This window comes from Vespa velutina, chromosome 4, assembly GCF_912470025.1.
Source record: "Vespa velutina chromosome 4, iVesVel2.1, whole genome shotgun sequence".
NCBI lineage: Eukaryota > Metazoa > Arthropoda > Insecta > Hymenoptera > Vespidae > Vespa > Vespa velutina.
Genome location: NC_062191.1, coordinates 8,731,416 through 8,753,915, shown reverse-complemented (window position 1 = coordinate 8,753,915; position 22,500 = coordinate 8,731,416). Strand labels below are relative to the sequence as shown.

Here is a 22,500-nt window from a genome sequence, read left to right as displayed (position 1 = left end):
TTATATCTTACATTATGCATTATAATTTATACTACATTAAATATTAATACTTTATAATTTTGCCATCATATGAATTTAATGATTGACGCATTACAAACAGTTACAAGTGATTATTAGATTACGATTATAGAAATTTATATAAATATATATATATATATATATATATATATATATATATATATATATATACACACGTATTTTATATTTATATATAAGAAAAAAGCGAACTCTTCTTTATCGAAGATATAAAATTTTGTATAAATTTTGTTCATTGAAATAATCTGTTATTATCAATGCTATTTTTTCATAACAATATCTACGGTTTCGATGCAATTTGTTTTTGTTGAAAGTGGAACGCCTTGGCCGTATTGTATGTAAATCCTTCCTTTTCGAAGGCTAAGATATTTTCATCCTATTTTGTACCCGTCCACATCGACTTATCGTTTGGTGTGTTACTCAGCGTCGACCCTTACTTTTAACAACGTAAATCTCGAGTAAGCTCACGGGGATTAATTAATTGAATACACAATGATGGTTATTCGTCCGAGGCCTCGTTAAGTGAGACGCATAGATCTTAATATCTTTCTACGTAAATCTACGAAAAGGCACATCCTTTCAATCCTTCTTTTTTTTTCTTTTTTATTTTTTTTCTCCCCTCTTTCTTACTTTCTTTCTTTTTCTTTTTTCTTATCTTTTTTTTTTTTTCGTATTATAAATCTCCAACCGAGAACTTTCGTTTTCATGAGAGCTTCGTCATTAATTAAAAGATAATTCCACTTGTTCCTTTGTATAATAAATAAAACATTAAGATATTCTACATCCTTCCTTTTATCTATCCACAATGTTCTTCTTTTTGCTTTTCAACTTTCCTCTATCTTTTACACTCTCAGTATTTTTTGTAATTATTATATGTGTAACCCTCTTTTATCCCTATAAAATGATATATTTGTTTCTATCTTTTATGGTTATATTTCTTTTTTGGATCTTTATATATAAAAATCTAAATATTAATATGTTTGAATGAATGAATAAATTAATTTTTTAAAACAAAATTCAAATTATTTGCAAGAAAGATTCAAAAGTAATTACAGTTCGGCTCGACTTTCGGTTTCAAAATGGCGGTATTGTTAAAAACATGAAATACATAAAAGATCGTATAAAAATATTTAAAATAAGCTGAGTATCCTTTGAATAACACAGAGGTGCTCGTGTTTTTATTTTCTTCTCTCTTCTTTTTATTGCTAATAGTAACTTTTTCTTTCTCTGTATTGTTTCTGAATTATTTAACAGTGAATTTAAGTAACGAGAGAGTTCATTCTTCTCTAGATTGGAACGTGTAAGAGTAGAAAGGAGAGGTTCGAAGGAGCAACAGGTGATTACATGAGTTCGGCAAATATCGTCCAATTAAGCATTACCAACCTAACGCGTATCATGAGCCTTCAATGTAACGTCTGCTACGCCAGCAATGACGACGTTCACAGTGCAGTTAACGACGTTGTTCTCTGAATTTTAGTCATGCGGAGAACTTTCCCATTTGATAGTGTCGTAATTAATTCTGTTATTCACCTATATGAAATTTCATTCACGCCTTTAACATATATATATATATATATATATATATATATATATATATGTATATATATATATATGTATGTGTGTGTGTGTGTATGTATGTGTTTATTGGTTTTGAAAAATTTTTATTTATTTACACGAAACGAATGATATTTTAGAAGAAAAAAGAGCGAGGAATTCAAAAATATTCAAAATCTTTCTTGTTTTTGTATAATTTACTTTTATATTTACTTATGTGTTTATATGAGTGGGTGCGCGTGCGTGTACACGTGTATGTGTGTGTATGTATGTTTATATGTGTAGAAAATCGTCAGCAAATTCCAGGACAAAGTCGTGTCACGAGAACAACTCGTTGCGGGGCCTCTCGCGAAACACGTTGTGCACTATCGATGACGGAGGAATATTGGGATTTTCAATTGAACAGTTGGACGTCCTGGAATTCAAGTGCTTCCGATGGCCGAGGAATGAAGTAATCCACGAGGAATGAACGATTCTCTTTGTGTTCGGTACGCACACATATCATACAGAAGTGTGCGATAAATTTTCAAACGCGTTCATCGAGGACGATTTTTCTTTTTTTTATGTTGGAATATTTAAATCGAGAATCCGTCATCATTTTTATTTTTTTTTTTTTTTTTTCACGTGTACATCATTTCGTTTGTATTCCATTCTCTTTTATATTTTCAAATGTCACCAGTCCATCGATATATATTTTTCATCGAATTTCGAAAAATCTGGTTCGTTCGGAGATCAAAGTATTCTCCTTGTTGAGAATAAATAAATAAATAACAAATAAATAAATAATAAATAAATAAATAAATAAATACTAAAAACGAATGCAATAGCATTACGTTATGTTTTTGTCGTGCGAAAAATAATCTGTCTTATAATCTGGGATCATTTTCGATGTGCTTTCATTGTAGTGCTATCAACGAATACGAAAATAGCGTTATAGCCTTCCAAGTGGAATCCTTTTTTATATACGTGTTCGCGCGTGATCTATCAACGTCCTTGAATGTATCTAATCTCCACATGCTCGGCAACGCGTTTAAAAATTACTTTACATGGGATTAAAACATGTCTGAATAACCTCGACAAAATTGTTTGTGAAATTTCTTTAGAATGTTAAATTCTATGAGAGATCTCGTTTGACACTCTCTTTCTCTATCTATCTGTCTTTCTTTCTCTATTTCTTCTCTTTTTTCTCTCTTTCTCGTCTTCATAAGAACATTCACATGAATTTCGATCGAGAACTCAACGTTGCAACTGCTCAAAGTATAGGGAAACTTCTTTTTTCCTTTTTACTTCTCGCATCTTCAATTCTACAATCGAGTTTCGTATTATTCTAACATCCTTCATTTCGATTCTCTCTTTCTCTTTTATTTCATTCCATTTCATTGGTTTTCCTTCAATTTTTAGATGCGACCACAGGGAGTTCACTATTCTCTTGATATCGTGAAAATTCTAACGAATGTATAATTCATAAAGTAATAGAGACGACGAATTAATGATTTATAGAATTTTGTTTTTATAGGCATATTAAATATTGAACTTCTAGATTGACAATATTTTACATTTTATCGATAATATTATTGGCAAATATTAATTATCAATGATTATTTTAAGCTCCTTTATGATACGCAACGTATTTATACATACTTGTAACGTGTGTTGCCTACGTAAAGGGCTTCAAAATGACAATATCGACGATATAATATAATGTCGTTTTTCTTTGGGCGTAATATTTAATAAATAAATTAATAAAGAAAAAAGCAAAGCATAAACTTTTGTCTCCAATTAATGTGAAAATTATTAAGTAATAATTGAATTATTTCCGAAGTTACATGTAAATTGAAGATAGGAAATGTCAAATTGATATTCAAAATCGGTTTCTGCATATATGATTTTATGTCAATTAATAAATTTTATTGATTTAATTTTACTCCTAAAATCGTTATAATTTCAATTGTTTAAATATTACGACAATTAAAAAATCTTAGATCATTGAATTCATTTGTATGAAATAAATTTGTCTGTCTAATTATGAGAGAAACATTTCCGGTGGTGCTTTTTTCGGATAAATTAAAATATGTTGTACATCTAATCGCGACTTAATTCCCTCGTTGCATTCATACAGAACGTTTAGTACGTTCCCTTTTCATCAATGTACGAGATCTCATCTTCTCCCTTTGGATATTAGACGGGTTTCTATCTAATTGCGCTTGTAATTAAGATAATTATCGCGATTTCATTAGAGATCCACGAGACGAATCGAAGTCACAGAGTTGCATGTTGTAAGAGGTTATCCATCGTTATCGCGTAAATTGAGAGCACTTATGGTGTTACGTTAATTACTCAATTTTCTACGACGGACAAGGGATTACTCGAAAATCAAGGAGTATGTTTAATGACGAGGACGAGCACCAATGAACTTTAGCATTTCTCACGTACAACATAATGGAACTTAAATAAACTAAACTAAATCAATAATCGCAACGATTATTATAGTCATCAATAGTTACCATTGTTTGTAAAATTAATGAAGTCGTGAAAATCTAAATATTTTTCTTTTTTTTTTTTTTTTTTCATATTTAACGTTTATTCTTTATTAAGAACAAATTTGCCATATAATTTAAACATTAATATGTTTGCCCATTTAAACATAATCTGAACAAATTTGTTAAGGTCATATGTTCTCAGGGGAAATCAAATATAACAATAAATATTTATTATGAAAATTTTTATTATGAAAATATTTCTTATGAAATATTATTATATGTATTTTCATAATAAATGAAATTTTATTTAGTATGAAAAATGAGAAAAACCAAAAGGAAAAAATAGGAGACAAGATATAAAAGAAATAAAAGTAGGAAAAGAGCGAGAGAGAAAGGAAGGAACAAGGACTTAGAGTTCGAAGCCGATAACGACGCTCAGGTCGAACATCACATTGAATTACGACTTCGCCAAGTCGAAAGTTCGAAGCTTCACTTTCCAAGGAGCAGCATCCGAGGGAAGACGCTGAGAATTTTACCACACCGAACTCGTGCTCATGACCAACTCGAACCGACAACGCGATTCTTACGAGCGAGTAAGCAAGAAAGGTGCGATTATGTCTTTTTAATTATTCATGCCGTACTTGAACATTTTCTAACACGAATAATTATAGACTACGTTCCCTTCGAAAATCTCGAAATATTTTAATTAATTAAATGAATTTAATATTGTGTTCATTTTTTTACATCGAATTTTTTTTTTTTTTTTTTTTTTATTATCACAAAATAATAATATTATAAATATTTACGAGCTTCATTGTTTCTTCGATGCATAAGATCTTAGTTCATTTATAATTAATTTAATAAGATTTAAAAAATTTTCTTTTATATGAACGAAATCCTCTTGATTGAGTATGAGATGAAACAACGTATCGGTGAATAATGAATTTATAATGATCATAATTATTTTTCATTATAAGATTCTTTTTTGAATACGCAAAATGTTTTTAATGTTAAGATTATAGATTTATAGATTATAGCTTTAACGTATGTTCTATGCTTAGATCATAGTTAATGAAACTTAGATCAAATATTAATAAAAATATATTGATTTTATTTTTAAATGACAATACGTTAATATTGTAAAAATTGATGAGTTGTGTCGTGTGCTCGATACTTGGGATACATATTTAATTAGATAAATTTAACATCCAATATTCATCTTAAGATTCTTTTTTTGAAATGACAAAATGTTAACAATTATAAATAGTTAAAAAATGTTTTCCATATATTCGATGCATAGATCGTAATTAATTAAATCAATTTAAAATCCAATATTCATGATGAAATACCAATCTTTTATCACAAAATATTACGATATAATAAATATTTATTAATTTTATTATATTTTCGATGCTTTAAACAAGCAAGACAAAATGTGTTACAATCCTAAGAAATTACTTACGTTACTGTAAGAGTACTGTAGTACGTACATCGATTTTCGATTCGAACTCGTGCAACTTTTTTTCCTTTTCCTTTTTCTTTTTTTCTTTTATATGAACGAAATCCTCTCGAGAAAGAAAGAGAAGAGAACGAAAGAGAAAAAGGGGAGAATGAGATGAAACAACGTATCGATGAATAATGGCGAAAGTTGTATCCGCATGGAAACCTCATGTCTGAGAAAAACTTTCCATGCACTTTTCGTGTACGAAAAATTGTGAAGAATTTTTTCTTGAAATTTTAACAAACGAGATAGATCGATGATGTCCAACGATCGATATATTTGTTGAAAAAAGAATAAAAAAAGAAAGAAAAAAGAAAAAAACAATAAGAAGAAGAAGAAGAAGAAGGAACGAAAAGAAGGAAGGAAAAATAATGGAAAGAAAAGAAAAAAAAAAAAAAGAAAAGAAAAAGAAAAAAGAAAATTGGAAGGGAAGACGACGAAATTCTTAAATTCGTGAAATTTCAAGTATCGACATAGTACGATATCACTGGCTCACCGCTCGTATATTCTTGCATATACCGTGAATATCTATACTGTAGAAAAGAGCTGCCGGAAATATGATCTGGATATGTATTTTCCGGATATATAACGCGTCTGTATATGTACGGGACAGAGAACGAAACAGAAAGAGAGAGAGAGAGAGGGAGAGAGAGAGAGAGAGAGGGAGAGAGAGAGAGGGAGAGAGAGAGAGGGAGAGAGAGAGAGAAAGCGTAAGAGGAGTTCGACTTATAATATTCGAAGGATGAAACGCGAATACGATAAGATTTCTCTCGCGACATTCAATTTCTTTCTATCTCTTCCATTCTTTTCTCGAATAAAATAGTAGAAAGTAAATATAATAAGAATCGTTTTAAAATAATAATAACTGTTTGAACGAACGAAAAAAAGAAAAAAAATGAAAAGAAAAAGAAAAAGAAAAAGGAGAAAATGGAGAGATGATATTGATAGATAGAAATTGAAGATGTTTCAATCCATACAATGTACTACTACTTATTATCTTACCTTTGATTTATTATAATACTTTCCTTTTACTTTCGACGTGTTTGAAATTTTCAAAACTCATAGAAATTCATTGTTTAGCACAAATATAGAAAATGAGAAAAAGAAAAGAAAAATAATGATAGGAAAGGGAAAAAAAAAAGAATAGAAGAAGAAGAAAAAAACGATAGAAAGAAAAGAAAAGAAGAAAAATGAGAACTATATATATATATATATAGATACTTGGACAAGTACATTGTAGTCTTCTTAATTAAATAACGTCAATGCTATTTCGGCATGGCCCGCCATGAGATTTCTCGTTACGATCGCGATCTTTATTAAAACGACGTAGTCCTTTCATGATGGCATCGTCGTCGATGATAATAACGTCGTTTTTGCATTTGATTCCGTGCACGTAACGACGATAAGGAGCCAGCCGATCGTCGATATATTCACACCCTAATTTCGATACCTATTGATGTTTTTTTTTTTTTTTTTTTTACCACTCCTTTTTCCCTTATCCCGTTCTCTCCGTTTTTTTTTTTTTTAAACGAAAAGCTCGCGAGGAATGTGGATATAAATATAAACGCGTAATGCTCTCGAAATTGCATCGTTTAATTAGAACGATATGCCGAGAGCAAGCGGTACGAGAGGACGATCAAATTTCGATTGACGTTTTTTAATCGATTCATTATCGATTTTATTCTTCCAACGGCATTCGTTCCAACGATAAATCGATATATTCTTTTTCTTCTTTTTCTTTTCTTTTTTCTTTTTTTCTTTTTTCTTTTTTTTTCTTATTTCCCCTCTTGCCCTTATTTTAAATAGGATATTGATCAAAGTAAATTCGATAATATAACACACTCATATATGAATAATATTTACAGCCGTAGATATATTTATATATTTTATGTCTTATTTCATTTTTGTCGACGTTCGTTAACTATAAATTATACTTAGTACAGTATGATTATTCCTAACATTAATTATAATATAAATCTGATATCATATCGAGGTAGGAAAACGAACGACATAAATTCGATGATATTACTTTGAAATTGTAGATTCACGTATGTATATATTTTCTTTTTTTCTTTTTTTTTTTCCTTTCATTCTTATTTCATACATTCGACACTTGTCCGACATAAATTATACTTAGTATAGTATAGTCATATAAATATCAATCGCAATAACAATTAGCTTGATATCATGTCGTTTTTAAACAGGAAAATCAAAATTTAGGTCATAGATGGTGAAATCGTTACCATAGAATTTTCTTTCTTTTTTATTTCGTTTTTTTCTTTTTAATATAATCGTTGCTACGGTGTTTTAACTCGAAATAAAATGAAATATTTTATAGATTGTTAAAAAAAAAAACAAAAAACAAAAAAAAGAAGTTGAACGAACGTCAATCTTCACGTGAAACTTCATTCCGCCTACGTATGAGACTTCCGTAAAAAGTGCATTAACCTCACAAGCGTGAAAATCGTTCATTAAAATCGGACGTCGATTTTCGATCGATCAAAAGTATGACATTAAAATTCCTCGTGGGTTCTGTAAAAGTGAAAGAACCCTCACGGCCGTGAGGCATCCCCGTAACCCAATTTAACAGGGAACACAAAAGAGTATTCGACGATATCGAGCCGTGAGATGCGACCTACTTACGAAGCGAGCAACCTCTTCTCTCTTACCTTTTTCCTTGTCCTTTACTCGAACACCCTACGAGTCTTCCTCGGCACCTTAAAATTCGTTTACTCTAACGCTAATACTTTACCAAGAGATTTTTTTCGAGCTTTGATCATCGTTGTTGCTTCGTTTAATCCCTCAAATTTTTTATAACACGCAAAATAATTCAACCCACGACTATTTGACATTTAATAAAATTTTCCCATAAATACTTTATTTATATATAATGAATCGTTTTAAATGTATAAATAAAAGATAAATGAAAAATAAAAAATTAATATATTACATTAAACATATGCATATGTATATTTATATACTTATGTATATGGATACATAAAAAAATTATCATTAATAAATTATCCACATATTCTTTTATATTTATATTTTAGCTTTTATCTCTTGCAAATAAAAAGATTTATTTTGTTACGTAATTACGGGAGATAAAAGTTAACAGAAAATAGATTAAAAAAGAAAAAGAAAAAAAGAAAAATGAATAAAGAACAGAAGAGAAACAGAGATATTAAATAAAATGTAAAGTTAAAGTTAAATCAAATGAAACACAAAATGTTTAATTATCAATTTCGATTGGAAATAAATCCAAGCGTAAAAGAAAACATGTCCCGTCTATTCAAAAGAAAAATATACTTATGTATATTTATATATATATATATATATATATATATATACATACAAATATGTATACATATTAAGTGTTTCCGTTCAATGTTGATAGAATTACAAAATAATTCGAAGCGTACGGTAAAACGATGACGACGAGAGGAATAGTGGGAGGAGGGTGGGTTGACGGCGAAGAGAAACGGAGGTCGGAAAATTCGCGTCTGACCTTTCGCGCTATCGCCTGTATTTTTCAACGACATTTCCATTCCCGTTCCAGAACGATACTCGTTCGTAGCTCTGTCGCGGATCGAGCTAGTATGAGAGAGAAAAAGAGAGGAGACAATTCGGCAGCGAAACTCAATTTACGAGAAATCGTAAATCCCAAGAGAAGGGAGGGAAAGAGAAAGAGAAATAGAGATATAGAAAGCGAAAGAGAAAGAGAGAGAGAGAGAGAGAGAGAGAGAGAGAGAGAAAGAGAAACAGAGACAGACAGACAGAACAACAGAAAAAAAGAAACAAATAGGCAGAAAGAGAGAATGAGTGAGAGAAAAAAAAGACAGATAGACAGGTAGACTGAGTGAGAAAAGGAAGACAGGATAGACAGAAAAAGGAAGACTAATAAAAAGAAAGAGAGACAATGAGAAAGAGACAGAGAGAGAGAGAGAGAGAGAGAGAGAGAGAGAGAGAAGGAGAGAGAAGGGTGGTTAAGGGTGGATAAATCGACGCTACACTGTCCATCGTTCCGACGAGGGAGCCTTTCGGAAGTCCATTACGAAGTTTACGTCGGGTTCCCATCATTCTGTCCGAATTTAACGACTGGTAACTTCTTCCGGCACATCTATTGTCAACAAGCGCGTATGAAATACGGATGACACTGGCATATGGACAACCTTAGGTACAGTAGAGAAAGCGACGTGTTACGGAATTTATTGCTTCCTGAAAATCGCGTTTAAGCTAAACTGAGAAGCCTCCCCCTCTCCGCAGCCGTATTCATATCGTATCATATCGTATCGTATAATGTCGTATCGCTAACGTCGTCTAACGGGGAATATTATTACGCGGAAAGTTCTAAATAGTTAGTATAAGATAATACTGTTACGATGCTTGAAGATAACGAGTATATCACGATCAAATGATTATGGTTTTGTTTTCTCCTTTTCGTTTTTTTTTTTTTTTTCTTTCACAAATTAACATGCGTTTAAATTCAGATCGTGAATTTAACGATTACCAAGGTCATGTATTTCTTTCTCTCTCCATTTACTTCAAGTACTTTTTTAAAGTTACACAATCAAAACTTAAATTTTAATCGTATTAAAGAATATTTCAAATTAATTTCGGTTTAATATGAAATAAAATATTTTCATACGATTTTATTTAGTTCATCATCGATTAATCAAGAGAATAGAAGAGAGAAGTTTAAACATATAATTTGTATTTAGCCGAGTATCGGTTATTATAATAATACCAATAACAATAATCGTATCGATTTTGTTAAAGTGTAGAGAGTTCGAGAATGCTGAGGATTTAACAAAATATACCGCTTCCGATACGTTTATATTTGTGGTATTCGTAACACCGATAATAATTTATCTGTTATCGCTCGGAAATGATTTCGCTGATTTTGCTAATGAAATCATAAATGATTGCATGTATACATAACATAGATATAATCGTGATACATTGTAATGCTAAACTACTTTGAAGCATCTTTCATCAACAATCGGCCTTCCCGGTACGGTCGGCTTGATTTCTGCGTGACTGAGTACTTCCACTTGGTCGCATTCAGAGGGGTTGGTAAATGAGGGGAGGGGTGGTAATTCTGGGATTCTCTATCTTATCGTACATTAGGCTCGCGCGCATCGGATTGTCCAAATAGTTCAGATCTATCTATTGTGATATCGTGTATGGGTCGTTGCAAAAAAAAAATCGTGAGATTTTATAATTCTAAGAAAAGAATAAAATGAATAGTTAAATGAAAAAGAGAGTGAAAGAGAGAGAACAATGATTGAATGATAGATTCGTTTACTTCTAGTAAGATATTAAAATTATCGTGAATAAAAATCATAAATAATACAATAAACAACTTTAATTAAACTACAAATAGAGATATAATTTTATATAATATTCTATTATAGTTTCAGATAATAAGAAAAACTTTATTCATCTAGAGAAAGAAAGTGAGAGAGAAAGAGAGAGAGAGGGAGGGAGAGAGAGAAAGAGAGAGGGAGAGAAAAGAAAAAAAGAAAAAAAGAAAAAAAGAATTTCCATAAATCGAGGAATACATACGAAATGAGATCAGAAATGAAATACAAGTTAAATATAAATTTTTAAGTAAATAAGTTAAAATATATTAGTTGTAAAATTTAAAAAGATGAAATAAATCAATAAAAATAGAAAAGTGAGGGTAGAGAAAAAGATATATGTATGGTCGAGTCCCTTTTATTCGAGAATAATTGAATATCAGACGGCAAATGGGAGTGGGAGTGGAAGATAGAAAGAGACAGAGTAAGAGAGAGAGAGAGGGAGAGAGAGGAGAGAGAGAGTAAGGGGGAGAATGAAAGAGAGAAAGAGATGAAAATGGTTCTCTTTTGTAGAAATCTCACCATCCAGCGGTGTCAGTCGATATTCGGCCGATTGGAGGAAGGTTAGACTATAGAACGAGGACCTGTAATACGAAGGGAAATCAATCCTTTGCCGGATGGTACAGCTCATGGAAAATTAAATATCCGTCACTCTGGGACCGATTGTTCGTATCTTACTGCATTCTACCATCTTAGTTTTTTCGACCCCCTGAGAGAACTTTTCGTAGCTTCTCTTAAGAAAAAAAGAAAGAAAAAAAGAAAGAAGAAAGATATATAGATGGATAGATAGATAGAACGAGAGAGAGAGAGAGAGAGGGAAAGGGAGATGGAAGGATAAGCTTAGATATCCGTACTTACTTCCTTTTTCTACTTTCTTCGTTCGTTCGTTCGTTCGTTCGTCGTCTTGAAAATTTATATATCGATCTCTCAACATGCGAGACACGTGAAAATCGAGAATTCTATGAATCATAAATTTTACGCATTTCCCTTCTAACGATTTCATGGTGGTTGGACGTTTTACAAGATAAAGGAAGAACACGGCTGTTCTCGTCCTTCATTTATACATACATAAGTATGTATGTACTATTCAAACGTACACGAAGAAACATGAGAGATTCTCTACCAGTTTTGTACGTTACACGATGAAATATATATATACATATAATATACATATAATACATATATATATATTACATTATATTATATTTATATATGGAGTATCCTATCTAAATTGAATAGTTTAAAAGATCCCCATGGCTTTTGATAATATGATATAATAAATTCCAAAAAGAAAAGAAGAAAAATTGCTCGATTCAAAGAAATATCAATTTTATCATGAACAAAGACTTATTTTTAAGATTACAAAATGAAACTTTCGTTTTTTAATAGATTTATATGGTTTTATTTTTCTCTTTATTAAATTGTTCTAACTTGTAAAATAAAAAATATGATCAATCTCTATTTTAAAAGAAAACATCAATGATCTTGAAATTTTTAGACAAAATGATGGTAAAAAAAGATTTCTTATATAAATGAAAATGTTATTGTTTTATAAATGAAATGATTTCTTATTCTAAAAATTTGTTCGTACCATTACATGCAACGGAGATATTTAAGATGGTTAAGTTAGGTAGGATATCCTGTATATAGGTGTAGAGCATCCATCGTAGTTGATCAAAAATTAATTGGATTTCTCCACTGATCTCCGTGGAGAAGTGTCAGACGTTTCGTGTATTTGCCGTGTAAGAGGATATACTTGTTAAATTTATTTATTCGACGTACCAAAACTTAGTTAATCGTATCGTTAAACTGTGATTAAAATCACAATGAAGTAATAATGGTTAGTTATGATCCATTATATAGATAATGTAAGTATAAGAAGTTTTTATTTAAAAAATTACGTGTCAACCATTATATTAAAACATATAAATATCTTCTTTTTTTTTTAAATAATATAATACTGTTAATAATAATAATTTGTAGAAAAAATTAAATTTCAACGATGAGCCAATAATTATGAAAATATATCGAAACAATTTATACATCTCTTGTCTTTCTATTGATATCTATTATTATCTGTAAATATTAAAAAATATGTTAGTTCGATGCGACACGCGTATTGTGTGTCAAATAAAACTACTTTCGTTCATCTTCGACCATCATCCGGGGGTACAGTGGCTATTGACAAAATGCGGTCGATTGCCTTTTTGTAAGTCGGGACACTGATAGATGAAGAAGCTTTTTTATAGACCAGGCAATAAATCATCGGACTTACAATCGACGAATTCGCCAAGCTTGGTAATAACATGACGAGTAAATTTTTATGCCTACGCGCGCGCAAAATATTATATTTAAAGGGATGAGAAGTTGATATCTTTCAAAATCGTTTCTATCAATTTCGAATAATATCGAAAAGAAATATATCTTTGTGTATATATATATATATATATATATATATATATATATAATTTATTTTAAATATTATATATATATAATTTATTTTAAATATTATATATATATAATTTATTTTAAATAATATTATATATATATATATATATATATATATATATATATATATATATATAATTTCTTTTGTTTTATAAGCATTTTGAAGAATCCTAAAGATTTTCTTTTTCTTCTTTCTTTTTCTCTTTTCTTTCTTTTTTCTTTCTCTTTTCCTTTCTTTTTATCGTGCGGAACGAATATAAACTTGTAAGGACATTACAGTACACGCGGTTGAACTTGTACTAATCGATAACACAACCACGCGCTTGTTTCAGACAAACTGGACAAGTTGAAAAATTCTGATTGTGTGAGTGAGAAAAAAAGAAAGAGAGAGAAAAAGAAAAAGAGAAAGAGAGAGAAAGAGAGAGAGAGTGAGAGTGCTTTGCGTTGAGGTTGCGAACAATTACTATTCAAATACTTGGAAATCGAGGAACCGTAAAACCGTGTAAAATTGATGAACGATGAAAAGAATAATCGTGGCATACTGGATTCTCGATGAAATCAGAATCGCTTTTTCGTTTGTTTCTACCTTTCGCTTAAAGAAAATATTTTCCCATTTGTTTATTAAAACAATAGCATTTATATACACGTTCTCTGATATACATATCTCTACATACATATGCGTAACGAGTTTACGGAAATACCTTAATTTTTGGCTTTAATTTTGAACATAATATAGAATACTTTACGGACAGCTTCTCAATGTATTTGTATTGCTTGCATATTCGTATGTAAATTATGCTAATCACGTAGATTACAATATGCAACCGAATAAAGGAATGCCAACGATTAAAACGAAATTTAATCTAAATAAATTAATTTCAATTAAATCGTATAAATTACGATATCTTCCCTTTCTTTTTCTTTTTTCGAACACGGCGAAGCTGTGAAAAAATTGCGATATGATTGATCTCTTTGTAAAAAATTCCTCTTTGATTTTTTATTCATCAAGCAATAATGAATCACATTTCAACTATAAGTAATAGCAATTAAAAATTTCAAAATATGATATAAATACGAATGAGTTTTAATCGATTTTACGACGATTTTAAAAAGTAAAATATCAAGAAAGTTAGACAAACAAAAAAAGAAAGAAAAACAAAGAGAGAAAGAGAAAGAAAAGGAGATGTAATATCTGTATATAATCAAAACGTATTGTGTCCTCGTCATTCTTCAACAAAGAGCAACAAAGAGCAACGTCAACATTGAAGCTGCAAAGAGCAACTTCAACATTAAAAGGATTTTTCTTTCTAAGAATTATATAAGAATATTATTTCTTTCTTTATAATTATTGAAAAGATAAAAATCTGACAATTCAGAAGAATCTTTGTTATTGCTATTTATTGTTATTGTTTTTAAACACGTTTGACGATCATTGTCCTTAATGAACTCTATGTTCAAAAGAAGAAGAAGAAGAGGAAGAAGTTAAAGAACAAAAGGAGAAAAATAAGGGAAATGGAATAAGAAGAAAGAAGAATGAGAAAAAAGAAGGAAGAGGAAAGAAGTAAAAGAAAGAAGACGTAACTGGTAAACTAAGAAAAAATTTAATATATTATCCCAGAGCTATTTGTCGTGGGGTACGGCTTATGCAGCCATTTATACAGGACAGGTTTATCGTTGTTTACGTCATCAAGCCCTTAAGGCAGAGCTGTACGCGGAGCTTATTCGAAGCTTAACGAGTAACCCTCCTTTTGCATCCCTTTCTCCTCGATCGCTACACCCCTGTTCTCTCTGAGCGTGCAAGAGAAAGAGAGAGAGAAAGAGAGGAGTTGTATTGTTCTATTTTAGTTTAGTTTAACTTTTACTTCTTTCGATATACGCAGGATCGAAGTGGATGTCATGCAACTCGAGAAAACTTTTTAAACTCTACCAATCTTGTTAATTAAGAGTATCTTTCAAATTATTTTCGAGAATAAAAGTAACAATAACGAGCTACGATAGCTGAGGAAATATATGTCTCGTCGTTTTTTGAATTCTCGAATTAATAGAGATTTCTTAATTTAATTGGTTCATTTTTATATAGATAGGAAAAGGTTTTATCAAAACCATAATACTTAAAATATTTTATGTTATGTATATGATTATTTAAAACGTATGTAAAAAGTATAAAATCAAATGTAATTTGTAAATTTTTTTATCTATGTATATATGTCATTAATCGTTTATTTATATGTACTTTTTTCATATTTTTATATATTTATATATTATATTTATTTTTAGTATACATTTGGTAATTTTCTTTCTCTCTCTTTCTCTCTTATATATACTTACATCTCTATAATTAAAGTGATATATATATTAATTATTTTTAATACAGGTATGATATTTTTTACAATATTATATATTGTTTAATAATTCTAAAATAGATTCAATAATTGGAGTTATTGTAATCTAGTACAATGTTTAGCACAATTATAATTTTCTGAAAATTTATAATATCGTTGTATTATTCATTCCATAGATATTATTATTATTTGTTTAGTGTTACGCCATTATTATTAATACAAAAGTTTATTAGTACAAAATATTATATTACAATATTATTATTAATACAAATGTCTTTATTCATATATTTGCAATTTCTCAAAAACTCCTATTATTTTGTCAATTCAATTGAAATTTTGTATAATAGCTTTTTACGATCCGACGAAAAATGTAGTCTATTTCAATTGCGGGGACATTAGTCATAAAACAATGAACAAGGCTTTTAATGAATGAAAGAAAGAAAGGTCAGCGGAAAATAAACGTGAAGTACGGAGCGAGAGCAACAGAGAGAGAGAGAGAGAGAGAGAGAGAGAGAGAGAGAGAAACTGTAAAAGTGATTACACTAAAAATGCATTAATTAAGTGATTTGTGATTTATATTCTTTGTTTTGTGTTTATAATCGGCGTGATGCTTTTTTTACGGTCCAGAAATCTGGCTGCGGAACAAATTTTATTTCATTAATTCTAACGTTTCTTGATCTATTCGAAATCATCGAAATACTAATGATATTTTAAGCACATTTTTTCACTTTTCCTAACGATCGATGGTAGAGCCCGGCCAATGGAAAAATGTTGATCTTACTGTCAATCAAATCGTAAAACGTATGATCTGAAACAATGCGAAGTCCATATATTACGTTGGAAAAAAAGAAAAAAAGAAAAGTAAAAGTACAGAAATGTTTTCCTTCTTTAATGATAATGCTTGACGATAAAATATAATAGAAAAAAGGAGACTATATTTTCCTTATCAGACAATACTGAGTAATTTACGAGCATGTCACTTCACTTATAAAGAATACTATTGTTTGTTAAGGTATACTATAGTTCCTTTAATACCATTTCACCAATAGAAATCAATTATAAATATCTGTATCTATTGAATCGATAATGAACGCTCTTAGCGTAACGCATCCGAACAAATAAATACGATACCATATGCGAAGAAGTTGCACAGTTGGTTGGTATCATCTATAAAAGTATCTCAAAATGGAAACTTTTATATTCTAAGTCACCTTGGAAAGTTTTGACGTACAAAAACCGATAATAACGACGTTTATTAAGTCGGAACGAGAGAGACACATTCTATTTCCTTTTTTTAAGTTTTAACATTTATTTTTTCGTTCAAGTATCATCCATCGTTTAATTATTAGAGTTAAAAGAGAGAGAGAGAGAGAGAGAGAAAGAAAGAAAGAGAGAGGTAAGCATATAAAGGCAGATATTCAATATTTAATGATATCAAAGAACAGCCGATTAAATGATGTTTAAACACTAGGTCTTTAATTTAATACTGAAAATCCAGCATTTCTCTTTCCTTTTCTCTCGATATAAAATGCAATCGGAAAAAAGCATCTTCCTTATTCGTTCGTCTGTCTCTATACGATTTCTCTCTCTCTCTTTCTCTCTCTCTCTCTCACTTACTCACTCACTCAATCAATGAAGAAATCAATGTCTTTTGGATAAACGTCAAAAGCAAACATGATTAGTAAAACGAACAATTCTTTGCCATCTTATTATTTATTTGCATTATTCTTTGTTTTCAACTTACTTTAGGTGCAATGATATAATATAATTAGATCGTTGATAATAAATAATAAAATTGCGAAAGAAATGAAGGAAGAACGTTTTCACTTAGCAACCTTCTTTTTTTCGTTTTTTTTTTTTTCCTTTTTCCTTTTTAATCGACTTATTCACGGAGATAGAAAGGAGAGAGAGAGAGAGAGAGAGAGAGAGAGAGATCGTATTCTTATACGTGCGATAGAGACAGATGAACGAATAAGGAAGACGCTTTTTTCCGATTGAATTTTATATCGATAAGGGAGCGAATGTATGTTTTATCGATCGCTATCGAAGTTCCTTGTGTTGTAATTAAGTTGTTAGAACCAAGTGTGTCAAAAGCAACCATCCTTTTGCCTTCGGCTTTCTTATTATCTTTGTCTCTTTCTCTCTCTCTCTCTCTCTCTCTTTCTTTCTCTCTTTCTCTTTCTCTCTCTCTCTATCTCTCTTTCATTCTATGTTTTGTTTCATTTTCTTTCTTGCGACCTACCAAGTCAATTTTTATCTTCTTCGAAATATTATTTTCTCTTTCTGCTTTTTTCTTCTTTTTCTTTTTCTTTATTTTTTTTTTTTTTTGCACTTCGAAAAATCAGATCGTTCGGTAAAAGAGTCAGGTTTGAAAAATAAAAGATTCTTTCGAAAAAGAACTTGGATTGCGAGATCGAAAAACTCACGTTTGTAATAACCCGAGAAAATAAGTTTACCAATATTGTTACACCAAAGTTTTCTTGACTTCGCGAAATGGATAGAATTCATGATGAAGTCTTTTGAAATATTATCTTTAAAACTCATCGTTTTGCTATTTGACATCGAAATTATTCCATTTATTAAAATATTTATGGAAAATATTTTCAGTCGAGGATAGAAGTTTAAATAGAAATGGTGGATTAGGTTTGTTCTTGTCTTAATATATAAAACCCGATCGATCAGAAAATTAATAAATCGCAGTGAAAGCATTTACGTGATAGCGTACTTATATGCATATATTAAATTTTCATTTATTAAATGCATTTAATAAACTTACATCGTTGAAGTTAAAAACTATGTTTTAATTCATGTTTTAATTAAAAATTTATTGAACTTCCATTATTTTCGTCGGTATTATTACATGATTGTGTTAATATATAAATTCGTATTGATAAAACATTGGTTTAAATAAAAACCAAATAATAATTGATCATCGAATTCCAGCTTTTTAATTAAAAAACTTAATATTCATCTTCATATTAATTAGAAAAAGAAAATCAATCTTTATTGGTTAAAGGTACCTCTTAATATTCGTCGATAAGATGAGCACATGAAAATCTATTCGAATTATCGAAATTTCATCTCATCTTTTTTTATCTCCAAGTTCGTCCAATATTCGTCCATGTCTTCTTACGCCATGGTACTTTAATCCTTACGATTAACAGAAACTTCACAATGGATAATAAATCATAACAAAAAGGAAAATAAAATGGTAAAGATATCGATCTTTTAAAAGATATCTAATATAAAAATATCTGATATATCATTACAATTATGTTAATTGCTGATGTAATTTCTAATAAATTAATTATAAAATTAAGAACTTCGATCAAAAGATATAATAAATACAAAATACGACGTGAAGAATTGAAATTATTACTTGGAAAAAGTATAAGATAATAGAACAAAAAAGAAAGAAAAATTTAAGAAAAAGACGTAATAATTTTAAGAAAGATCAAGATAGACAAATTGTAAACAATTAAATTAACAATCGTAGGAGAAGATAGTGAAAGGCAGTTGAAGTAACGAAGACATATAATCTCTAAATATATGAAACAAGCAGTTCACAGAACTTGCTAAAAAGTAAAATACTCCTAGCAGATGTCGCAGAGAAAGAGAGAGACAGAGTAAAAGAGAGAGAGAGAGAGAGAGAGAGAGAGAGAATGAAAGAGAGAAATAATGAGAGAAGAAGAGAAAGAAAAAGAGAGAGAGAGAGAGAGAGAAAGATAATGAGAGAAAAAGAGAAAGTAAGAGAGAGAGAGAGAGAGAGAGACAGACAGAATTGTTCGTTACTTTTACGCTTTAAGTCGAATAAAAGGAGCATGGTAAAAAGGTAATGAACTTCTTGCTTCTGCGCGATACTCTTGGGAACGTCGAGGTCGGTGTATAGTCCTATCTTAACTCTCGAAGAAGAATTACTTCTCGTTTATTATTCTAATTCCATTCTTCTTCATTTCTCTCTTTCTCTTTCTCTCTCTCTCTCTCTCTCTCTCTCTTTCTCTCTTTCTCTCTTTCTCTCTCTTTGTCTCTCTCTTTCTCTTTTTTTATTTTGATCCATTTGCCTTATTTGAGAATCATACCGCAGTGATAAAGACAAAGGAAACGACAATGAGAGTTTCATTAATGAATTGTTAAAAATTTTTGATCCGAATAGTCTCATCAAATAAATAATGAAAATTTCACTATCATTAACAACAAGATGATAGAATAGTTCAATAGAATGGAAGAAATATAAAGATCGATATTAATCCTAAAGTACTTAAGGCCAAGTCCAACGAAATATGTGAAAGGTATTACGATGTAACTCTTTTCAAACGATGTATGTAATGTATGTCAATGAATCTTTAATATATTGAGAATGATAGAAGTATTAGATATAATTATAAAGAATATATATATATATATATATGTATAGTTATCGATATAGTTATAGAATATATAATTAGAATAATAAAATGTAGTTATAAAAAAAGAGAAAGAGAAAGTTTTAATAATAAATTATAATAACACAATAATACCTAAGTATTAGACATTAATTATCAATGTGATCTGTAAAAAGGAAACTTCTAATTCGTACTTAAACGATAAAATTGTATATAAAACGAGTTAGAATTTTTGGGGGGAAAAAATTTCTATGGTACTGAACGATTACGAGACAAGAAAAACGAACGATTTCAGGTATAATTTTCAATTTAATTCAATTCAATGTAGAAAAAAGAAACGTTAACTTATTGAAAGGATCTTTCGATGAGATTTTACTTTGGATTACCATTAGAACCATTCGTTTTTTCTCTTTATCTTTTTTACCAAACATACATACATACATCTACGCACTCACGTACGTACATATGTACACACGTACAATAAGTATTATTTTATTTGATAAAAAAAGAGCATTCGGATGGAAGGTAAAGAGAGGATCGTTATTTTAATGAATAAAATTCTCGAAGGTGATACAGTTTGAACGGACTTCGATCTCAAAAACGTTTATTGAAGAGTGAAAAATATCGGATAATTCGAGTAAGAGGAAGAGAAACGCATTGCAAAGCGGATCGTTTGGACCAACGAGAGAACAAGAGAGAGAAGAGAGAGAAAGGAGAGAAAGAAAAGAGAAAGAAGAGAAAGAGAGAGAGAAAAGAAAAAGAAAAGAGAAAGAAGAGAGAGAGATACTGAGCTATATCCCGTAGAAGATTCATGTTTCGCGTGTACGGGATGAAGTTTTCAACTAACTCTGTAGCATTTCTGTGAAGTAGTACGCTTCAAGTTATTCTCACTTATTTCATGGGATCATTTTCAGAACGATACGAGTCTTTCTCTTTTCTCTCTCTCTCTCTCTCTCTCTCTCTCTCTTTCTCTCTTTCTCTTTCTTTTTCTTTTACCGCTATAGCTTACTGCAAAGATTTCCTACGAACGTTAAAATCACGTATAATTATTTTCATGACTTCGATACTACTTTAATTTGCGTCAACTTCCTAATCTCAAGTCGATATTATATAATAAATCAATGATTTTGAAAATTGGTTATATTGTATATTTAGAAAAATGTATTGTATACATATTGTTATAACGTAAATAGATTCAGTGATAAATTATAATTTGATTTTGGATTTACAATTTAATCAGTTTTATAATTACTGATGTTTATAATTACAATTAAATATATTAGTAATGGTATTATTAAATTTAAATTATATTACAAAAAAATATGTTTAGAGATTACGTGCGTTTAACGATATAAAATTTACAGAAGGATCGATTTAATAATAAAAAAAAGTTATCATAAATGACTATATAAAATGAAGTTTATTATAATGTACATAGTCGTAGAAATATGATAACAAATAATGCATTGATCAAGCAAATTATAAATATTATCATATAAAAATATTCTTCTTCGTTCATGAAGTTATAAATTTGAAATTGGACATCTCTTATGTTTTATTGATATATTTATCATCGTACTTATTAGAATTGATATTATATCAGCATTTACAATTAGAAGGAAAACGATTTTTACGTAATATATTATCTATTGAAAAACATCGCAAATTATCACGTTAATTTCAAAGAATAATAATGAAGAAAAAATAAAAAAACTAAATGAACAATAGAAATTTTAGAATGATAAATTAATCATTATATAAATATTATTCTGATAGAAAAATCTGCTCGATTTTAAATTAGATTTATCACTTTGATTACAATAGCAATGCATAATCGAAGACATCTTTTCAATATAACGAGATCTCGTTTGTTATGTCGAAGAAGAGATACTCGTCTTTAATAACGATCGAAGTATTACCTCACGTTAGAGAATAGCATTCTTCTTCTTTCATCTAACAAAAGCGACATACGGTGTAAATATACGCATACATACTTACATAGATATATACATGATGCACCGTTAGTCGTACCTAACATACGCATAAAGAGACACGTAGTGTCGTCATACATAGTTCGTCTTACACGCTATACTTCTCCATTATTTCAATTTCCTCGGCATTCTCAAGTATGATCGAATCGCATTTACTATGATCATACAGTTCCTTCAACTATAAATATCAAAAGTTTATCGATTAATTCGTTCGTTTCGATAAGAAAAAAAAAAAATTTTTTTTCTTATCACTTTCTATTATATATTTTCTGTCATAGTTTTTCTATCATATATATGTGTATATATATATATATATAGCGATGATTATATATAATTTCCTTTTTTTTCTACTAAATATATCGAAACATCTTTTCATATTTTATATGTTCGTTTATAAAGAAAA

General features: G+C 29.6%; 1 protein-coding gene across 11 annotated transcripts in view; it reads left to right on the top strand.

Moving 5' to 3' along the window:
- Positions 1 to 22,500, top strand: part of LOC124948437 (acetylcholine receptor subunit alpha-like) — a 94,382-nt gene that overhangs the window by 42,730 nt on the left and 29,152 nt on the right. Inside the window, exon 1 of one of the 11 annotated variants that reach the window (XM_047492052.1) lies at positions 1,938 to 2,078. The exons of the other annotated variants lie outside the window; for them this stretch is intronic. The gene's annotated coding sequence lies outside the window, so the exon portion shown is untranslated. Of the gene's footprint in view, positions 1 to 1,937; positions 2,079 to 22,500 lie in introns of those variants that run through there. 11 annotated transcript variants of the gene reach the window in all.